Source organism: Oncorhynchus gorbuscha, linkage group LG19 (genome assembly GCF_021184085.1).
Source record: "Oncorhynchus gorbuscha isolate QuinsamMale2020 ecotype Even-year linkage group LG19, OgorEven_v1.0, whole genome shotgun sequence".
Taxonomy (NCBI): Eukaryota; Metazoa; Chordata; class Actinopteri; order Salmoniformes; family Salmonidae; genus Oncorhynchus; species Oncorhynchus gorbuscha.
The window spans coordinates 22159471-22169150 of NC_060191.1; the positions used below are offsets into that span (position 1 = coordinate 22159471).

Here is a 9680-nt window from a genome sequence, read left to right on the forward strand (position 1 = left end):
TGCCATGTATGCATTATTTTGCTATTTAGACTTCGAAAAATCACAGTAGTCAATCAAATCGCTATAGGCATTGTACTCCCTCCCATAATCTTCGATCTATTGCTTGTGTGACAAATACATATCGCAACTCTGCAATCCCTCTCTAGGACTTATACTTATTGCTATCATAAATACTAGTTGTTATATTTGTCTTGTAATTCACATTTACAATACATTCCATATATGAGTGTTAGATACACAGAAAATACAAATTCTCAAAATGATTCTCATTCTCTATTGTTTATAATCCGTTTACATCACTGGAGGCTGGTGGGAGGAGCTATAGGAGGACGGGCTCAACGTAATGGCTGGAATGGAATAAATGGAACGGTATCAAACACATAAAACATATGGAAACCCCGTTTGACTCCCTTCCATTTAGTCCATTCCATCCCATTACAATGAGCCCGTCCTCCTATAGCTCCTCCCACCAGCCTCCATTGGTATACATACAGTATAATGCACATATCCTCATCATAATAGAACTGCAATCCATAGAACTGCAACGACATTAGCACAGCAGTATTTCAACCCTTTAGCATATTTCTCAATGCTGCGAGTCTAATTACACGAGCAGTGTACAGTATCTATCGTAGCAGCACTGTGATACTGATAGGCTTGATTCATTTCCAGTGGTGCAACAGTAGGTTATCAAATACTGTTGCTGTCCTCCTCTCCCTTAATCTCTGTATCTATCAATGAATTCATCGGTAATACCAACCCCGGTAGAGGATTCTACTGCAAGAGACACCAGCGATACAACTAAAGAGTAGCTGACACTACACATGAACAAATAAACCCACTACATTACACACACACACACACACACACACACACACACACACACACACACACACATATACACACTCACATACAGTCAATGAACAAACAAACAATAGAATGCAGTATCAAGGTGATACTCACCTGCTGGATAGCCAAGGCAAACTGCCGGGAGCAGGGAGTAGTCTTCCAGACAGATGTTTAACAGATGACGCTTACACACTCTCACACACACGCATCTTGCTCTTTCTCACACGCTCACATACGAATACACACCCTCACTCACATCCTTGCTGAATGTACTGGAGGAGAGCGTAGAGGGTTTGTCATCAGATGGTGTGTGTGTGTGTGTGTGTGTGTGTGTGTGTGTGTGTGTGTGTGTGTGTGTGTGTGTGTGTGTGTGTGTGTGTGTGTGTGTGTGTGTGTGTGTGTGTGTGTGTGTGTGTGTGTGTGTGTGTGTGTGTGTGTGTGTGTGTGTGTGTGTGTGTGTTAGACCCGCCCCCCCTCTGCTGTGTGTGTAAGATTATCCGTGTGTGGCTGTGTTTGTGTGTGTAAGTGTGTGTTTTTTAGAAGCAGTCAGTGCTAGAGGATAGAAACTCCAATAGAAAAAGGGGGAGTGTGTGTGAGTGTGTGTGAGAGAGGGAGAGAGGGAGAGAGGGAGAGAGGGAGAGAGGGAGAGAGTGATAAAAAGCACAGAACGATCTACCGCTTGTCCGCAATGATAATCAGTTCTCATACTCACTGCTTACGTCACCCTTATCCCTCTTCTCCTCCTCTTTCTGTTCCCCTATTCCCTGGTGAGGCTGATGTCCTGAGCTCTCTCTCTCTCTCTCTCTCTCTCTCTCTCTCTCTCTCTCTCTCTCTCTCTCTCTCTCTCTCTCTCTCTCTCACTCTCTCCCTCTCTCTCTCTTTCTCTCTCTCCCTCCCTCTCTCTTCCTCACGCTCTCTCCCACTCTCTCTATCGCTCTCTCACACTTTCCCTCTCCCTCACTTTCTTTCTTCCGGTCTCTCTCTCCCTTTGCCGTGTCGCCTATCACCATTAGTATTCAGCAGGCAGGTGGTAACCGCGGCGACCTGTGGGAATACCTCTTGATTGAACTGATGGGATGTGAAAGGGGCAGGGGCCGGGGGTCTAGGGGAGGGGGTGTCGTGTTCAACAGACATGAATCAGGAGTAATATTCTCTCATCACTGTGGTGCTGCAGCTGTGGAGGGCTATTTAACAGCAGCCCAAGGCCAATTACATTCAGAATCAATAGGAAAAAGGATAGGCAGGGCCCTTGACATTTTAGATAATTCAAATACAGTACATTTTTTCTATGGCTGTAGCTGAAATGCAAAGGGAAAAGACTGGAGGGCTACAATATATTATAGTTTGACGACACATGTTCACCAAGGTAGCACACAACATATGAATACAATAATAGCTATTGCTGAAAAGCAGCGACATTATTTCTACTCATACAGAATGAACAACTTGCTGCTGTTATATACCAGCCTTACAAAAGAGAGAACATGTCGGACAAAACACACTGTGCCTCCCAGCAGTCTACTCTGCTATTTGGACCAAAGCTAATACCCACCAATTCATTTAACAGTCCCGGATTACACGTAGTCAGCTATCTATCGCCCCCACACCTTTCACACAACCTTCCAAATAATGGCTGTCTCATTTGACACGAAGGTCGCAGTGTATTGAATTGAATATCAGATCCCTGAAACGTTGAGTGAAAATAGAGGCGAAATCATTGACCAATGTGCCAAATCTGCCAATACCGTTTATGTTTTCAGAAACACCTCCAGGCTCTCTCTCGGTCTTTAGCCCGACCGAGGCCAATGGTATTTGTGTTGTTTGCCAGTGGGCCTGGCTCCAATCTAGGTATTGACAATTTCTCCCATGTGACAGTTGGTGGTTGGGAGAATACGCATCACATTGACGTAGAGAACATACCATTCCCTAGCAGTTGTTTATCACATTTGATCAGCAATAAAGAACATATACTTGTCATATTCCACTCCAGGTTTCAAATTGAATATGGATTTACTATACAGGGTATGTCAGTGCTAACCCATGACTGTGCAATTAGTGTATATAAACTCAGCAAAAAAAGAAACGTCCTCTCACTGTCAACTGCATATATTTCAGAAAACTTAACATGTGTAAATATTTGTATGAACATAACAAGAGTCAACAACTGAGACATAAACTGAACAAGTTCCACAGACAAGGGACTAACAGACATTAAATAATGTGTCCAGGAAACAAAGAGGGGGTCAAAATCAAAAGTAACAGTCATTATCTGGTGCGGCACCAGCTGCATTAAGTACTGCAGTGCATCTCCTCCTCATGGACTGCACCAGATTTGCCAGTTCTTGCTGTGGGATGTTACCCCACTCTTCCACCAAGGCACCAGCAAGTTCCCAGACATTTCTGGGGGGAATGGCCCTAGCCCTCACCTTTCGATCTAACAGGTCCGAGACGTGCTCAATGGGATTGAGATCAGGGCTCCACGCTGGCCATGGCAGAACACTGACATTCCTGTCTTGCAGGAAATCATGCAGAGAACGAGCAGTACGGCTGATGGCATTGTCATGCTGGAGGGTCATGTCAGGATGAGTCTGCAAGAAGGATACCACATGAGGGAGGAGGATGTCTTCGCTGTAACGCACAGCATTGAGATTGCCTGCAATGACAACAAGCTCAGTCCAAGCTCAGACCCTCCACCTCCAAATCGATCCCGCTCCAGAGTACAGGCCTCGGTGTAACGCTCATTCCTTTGACGATAAACACGAATCCAACCATCACCCCTGGTGAGACAAAACCGCGACTCGTCAGTGAAGAGCACTTTTTGCCAGTCCTGCCTGGTCCAGCGACGGTGGGTTTGTGCCCATAGGCGACGTTGTTGCCAGTGATGTCTGGTGAGGACTTGCCGTACAACAGGCCTACAAGCCCACAGTCCAGCCTCCCTCAGCCTATTGCGGACAGTCTGAGCACTGATGGAGGGATTGTGCGTTCCTGGTGTAACTTGGGCAGTTGTTGTTGCCATCCTGTACCTGTCCCGCAGGTGTGATGTTTGGATGGACCGATCCTGTGCAGGTGTTGTTACATGTGGTCTGCCACTGTGAGGATGATCAGCTGTTCGTCCTGTCTCCCTGTAGCGCTGTCTTATGTGCCTCACAGTACGGACATTGCAATTTATTGCCCTGGCCACATCTGCAGTCCTCATGCCTCCTTGCAGCATGCCTAAGGCACGTTCACGCAGATGAGCAGGGACCCTGGGCATCTTTCTTTTGGTGTTTTTCAGAGTCAGTAGAAAGGCTTCCTTAGTGTCCTCAATTTTGCCTACCATAATTGCCTACCATCTGTAAGCTGTTAGTGTCTTAACAACCGTTCCACAGGTGCATGTTCATTAATTGTTGATGGTTCATTGAACAAGCATTGGAAACAGTGTTTAAACCCTTTACAATGAAGATCTGTGAAGTTATTTAGATTTTATGAATTATCTCTGAAAGACAGTGTCCTGAAAAAGGGACATTTCTTTTTTTGCTGAGTTTAGTAGGGTGGTAGTGGCTGGCTTATTTTTGGAGGGAGATTCCAAGCACACGCATCACCCATCCATGTTATGGATGGATCCAGTGACGCAGACCAAAACAATGGCGGCTGAACGACATGAAAACCCCACTACGTAAATGCTAATAGAATTGCATACGATCAAAATGCAGTAGCTAGATGAGTCAGATTGTCTGCCTGTTGTGCCATGCTTACGTCATCCCTACTATGAATGAAAACAGTCAGTCGCTGTGGTGATGAATAGTCACTCAAGCAAAGTATGAGCGAGGGCATAGACTAGACCTACGTCATTCCACTTCCTGACACAATCGTTATTGATCTTAGCATCACTATAATTGACTTTTGTCTTCCGTAGATCATCCACCACACAGATGAGGCTTTAGCCTGTGGGCTTAGTAATCAAATAATATTACTTAGCAAATATAGAGCAATATGATAAAGCTATAAACTATACAGTTGAAGTCGGAAGTTGACATACATTTAGGTTGGAGTCATTAAAACTCGTTTTTCAACCACTCCACAAATTTCTTGTTAACAAACTATAGTTTTGGCAAGTCAGTTAGGACATCTACTTCGTGCATGACACAGGTCATTTTTCCAACAATTGTTTACAGACAGATTATTTCACTTATAATTCACTGTATCACAATTCCAGTGGGTCAGAAGTTTACAAACACTAAGTTGACTGTGCCTTTAAACAGCTTGGAAAATTCCACAAAATTACGTCAAGGCTTTAGAAGCTTGTGATGGGCTAATTGACATCATTTGAGTCAATTGGAGGTGTACCTGTGGATGTATTTCAAGGCCTACCTTCAAACTCAGTGCCTCTTTGCTTGAATTTAAAACATTTTTTAAAAGAAATCAGCCAAGACCTCATAAAAAAAATATTAATCCTTGGGAGCAGTTTCCAAATGCCTGAAGGTACCACGTTCATCTGTACAAACAATAGTGCGCAAGTATAAACACCATGGGACCACGCAGCCATCATACCGCTTAGGAAGGAGACGCTGTCATGCAGGTGAAAGAGGACCCAAAAGCGACTTGGCGAAAACAGAGTCTTTAATCCAGTAAAGTAAATACAAACAAAAAACACAACTTTCACTCGAAATGACGAGGACAAACTGGAGACTCGATCTTGAACAGCAGGTGAACAGCAGGTTGCCTCGGGAAGGCACTTGAACCAGACAGACTCAGACACCTGCTCACCACGCAGCATCTGAGGAAAACACGACACGACAGGGCGATACACAAACACAGCACGGTGAATTCTAGACAAGGAACCGACAGGACAGGAACGGAACACAAAGGAAGAAATAGGGACTCTAATCAGGGGAAAGGATCGGGAACAGGTGTGGGAAGACTAAATGATTGATTAGGGGAATAGGAACAGCTGGGAGCAGGAACGGAACGATAGAGAGAAGAGAGAGCGAGAGAGTGAGAGAGGGAGGGGGAGAGAGAGGGATAGAAAGAGGGAAAGAACCTAATAAGACCAGCAGAGGGAAACGAATAGAATGGGAAGCACAGGGACAAGACAAGATAATAAATGACAAAACATGACAGTACCCCCCACTCACCGAGCGCCTCCTGGCGCACTCGAGGAGGAATCCTGGCGGCAACGGAGGAAATCATCAATGAGTGAACGGTCCAGCACGTCCCGAGACGGAACCCAACTCCTCTCCTCAGGACCGTAACCCTCCCAATCCACTAAGTATTGGTGACCCCGTCCCCGAGAACGCATGTCCATGATCTTATGTACCTTGTAAATAGGTGCGCTCGACAAGGACGGGAGGGGGAGGGAAGACGAACGGGGTGCGAAGAAAGGGCTTGACACAGGAGACATGGAAGACAGGATGGACGCGACGAAGATGTCGCGGAAGAAGCAGTCGCACAGCGACAGGATTGACGACCTGGGAGACACGGAACGGACCAATGAACCGCGGAGTCAACTTACGAGAAGCTGTTGTAAGAGGAAGGTTGCGAGTGGAAAGCCACACTCTCTGGCCGCAACAATACCTTGGACTCTTAATCCTGCGTTTATTGGCGGCTCTCACAGTCTGTGCCCTGTAACGGCAAAGTGCAGACCTCACCCTCCTCCAGGTGCGCTCACAACGTTGGACAAACGCTTGAGCGGAGGGAACGCTGGACTCGGCAAGCTGGGATGAGAACAGAGGAGGCTGGTAACCCAGACTACTCTGAAACGGAGATAACCCGGTAGCAGACGAAGGAAGCGAATTGTGAGCGTATTCTGCCCAGGGGAGCTGTTCTGCCCAAGACGCAGGGTTTCTGAAAGAAAGGCTGCGTAGTATGCGACCAATCGTCTGATTGGCCCTCTCTGCTTGACCGTTAGACTGGGGATGAAACCCGGAAGAGAGACTGACGGACGCACCAATCAAACGACAGAACTCCCTCCAAAACTGTGACGTGAATTGCGGGCCTCTGTCTGAAACGGCGTCTAACGGGAGGCCATGAATTCTGAATACATTCTCGATAATGATTTGTGCCGTCTCCTTAGCGGAAGGAAGTTTAGCGAGGGGAATGAAATGTGCCGCCTTAGAGAACCTATCGACAACCGTAAGAATCACAGTCTTCCCCGCAGACAAAGGCAGACCGGTAATGAAGTCTAGGGCGATGTGAGACCATGGTCGAGAAGGAATGGGGAGCGGTCTGAGACGACCGGCAGGAGGAGAGTTACCCGACTTAGTCTGCGCGCAGTCCGAACAAGCAGCCACGAAACGGCGCGTGTCACGCTCCTGAGTCGGCCACCAAAAGCGCTGGCGAATAGACGCAAGAGTGCCTCGAACACCGGGATGACCAGCTAACTTGGCAGAGTGAGCCCACTGAAGAACAGCCAGACGAGTGGAAACAGGAACGAAAAGGAGGTTACTAGGACAAGCGCGCGGCGACGCAGTGTGCGTGAGTGCTTGCTTAACCTGTCTTTCAATTCCCCAGACTGTTAACCCGACAACACGCCCATAAGGAAGAATCCCCTCGGGATCAGTAGAAGCCACAGAAGAACTAAACAGACGGGATAAGGCATCAGGCTTGGTGTTCTTGCTACCCGGACGGTAAGAAATCACAAACTCGAAACGAGCGAAAAACAACGCCCAACGAGCTTGACGGGCATTAAGTCGTTTGGCAGAACGGATGTACTCAAGGTTCTTATGGTCTGTCCAAACGACAAAAGGAACGGTCGCCCCCTCCAACCACTGTCGCCATTCGCCTAGGGCTAAGCGGATGGCGAGCAGTTCACGGTTACCCACATCATAGTTGCGCTCAGATGGCGACAGGCGATGAGAAAAATAAGCGCAAGGATGAACCTTATCGTCAGACTGGAAGCGCTGGGATAGAATGGCTCCCACGCCTACCTCTGAAGCGTCAACCTCGACAATGAATTGTCTAGTGACGTCAGGAGTAACGAGGATAGGAGCGGACGTAAAACGTTCTTTTAGAAGATCAAAAGCTCCCTGGGCGGAACCGGACCACTTAAAACACGTCTTGACAGAAGTAAGAGCTGTGAGAGGGGCAGCAACTTGACCGAAATTACGAATGAAACGCCGATAGAAATTAGCGAAACCTAAAAAGCGCTGCAACTCGACACGTGACCTTGGAACGGGCCAATCACTGACAGCTTGGACCTTAGCGGAATCCATCTGAATGCCTTCAGCGGAAATAACGGAACCGAGAAAAGTAACGGAGGAGACATGAAAAGAGCACTTCTCAGACTTTACGTAGAGACAATTCTCTAAAAGGCGCTGTAGAACACGTCGAACGTGCTGAACATGAATCTCGAGTGACGGAGAAAAAATCAGGATATCGTCAAGATAGACAAAAACAAAGATGTTCAGCATGTCTCTCAGAACATCATTAACTAATGCCTGAAAAACAGCTGGCGCATTGGCGAGACCAAACGGCAGAACCCGGTACTCAAAATGCCCTAACGGAGTGTTAAACGCCGTTTTCCACTCGTCCCCCTCTCTGATGCGCACGAGATGGTAAGCGTTACGAAGGTCCAACTTAGTAAAGCACCTGGCTCCCTGCAGAATCTCGAAGGCTGATGACATAAGGGGAAGCGGATAACGATTCTTAACCGTTATGTCATTCAGCCCTCGATAATCCACGCAGGGCGCAGAGTACCGTCCTTCTTCTTAACAAAAAGAACCCCGCCCCGGCCGGAGAGGAAGAAGGCACTATGGTACCGGCGTCAAGAGACACAGACAAATAATCCTCGAGAGCCTTACGTTCGGGAGCCGACAGAGAGTATAGTCTACCCCGAGGAGGAGTGGTCCCCGGAAGGAGATCAATACTACAATCATACGACCGGTGAGGAGGAAGGGAGTTGGCTCGGGACCGACTGAAGACCGTGCGCAGATCATGATATTCCTCCGGCACTCCTGTCAAATCGCCAGGTTCCTCCTGAGAAGTAGGGACAGAAGAAACGGGAGGGATGGCAGACATTAAACACTTCACATGACAAGAAACGTTCCAGGATAGGATAGAATTACTAGACCAATTAATAGAAGGATTATGACATACTAGCCAGGGATGACCCAAAACAACAGGTGTAAACGGTGAACGAAAAATCAAAAAAGAAATAGTCTCACTGTGGTTACCAGATACTGTGAGGGTTAAAGGTAGTGTCTCAAATCTGATACTGGGAAGATGACTACCATCTAAGGCGAACATGGGCGTAGGCTTCTCTAACTCTCTGAAAGGAATGTCATGTTTCCGAACCCATGCTTCGTCCATGAAACAACCCTCAGCCCCAGAGTCTATCAAGGCACTACATGTAGCACCCGAACCGGTCCAGCGTAGATGGACCGACAAAGTAGTACAGGATTTTGATGGAGAGACTTGAGTAGTTGCGCTCACCTGTAGCCCTCCGCTTACAGATGAGCTCTGGCTTTTACTGGACATGAATTAACAAAATGTCCAGCAACTCCGCAATAGAGGCACAGGCGGTTGGTGATCCTCCGTTCCCTCTCCTTAGTCGAGATGCGAATCCCTCCCAGCTGCATGGGCTCAGACTCTGAGCCAGAGGAGGGAGATGGTTGCGATGCGGAGCAGGGAAACACCGTTGATGCGAGCTCTCTTCCACGAGCCCGGTGACGAAGATCTACCCGTCGTTCTATGCGGATGGCGAGAGCAATCAAAGAGTCCACATCTGAAGGAACCTCCCGGGAGAGAATCTCATCCTTAACCACTGCGTGGAGTCCCTCCAGAAAACGAGCGAGCAGCGCCGGCTCGTTCCACTCACTAGAGGCAGCAAGAGTGCGAAACTCAATAGAATAATC

At 47.5% G+C, this 9680-nt stretch overlaps 1 protein-coding gene across 3 annotated transcripts in view; it reads right to left on the reverse strand.

Annotated features, from left to right (window-relative positions):
- Positions 1–1643, reverse strand: part of LOC124005609 (diacylglycerol kinase beta-like) — a 60588-nt gene extending 58945 nt beyond the window's left edge. For 2 of the 3 annotated variants that reach the window (XM_046315023.1, XM_046315021.1), the window contains exon 1: positions 964–1184. The gene's annotated coding sequence lies outside the window, so the exon portion shown is untranslated. Of the gene's footprint in view, positions 1–963; positions 1185–1561 lie in introns of those variants that run through there. The other variant, XM_046315022.1, reaches the window with a different exon arrangement.
- Positions 1644–9680: the final 8037 nt, after the last annotated feature.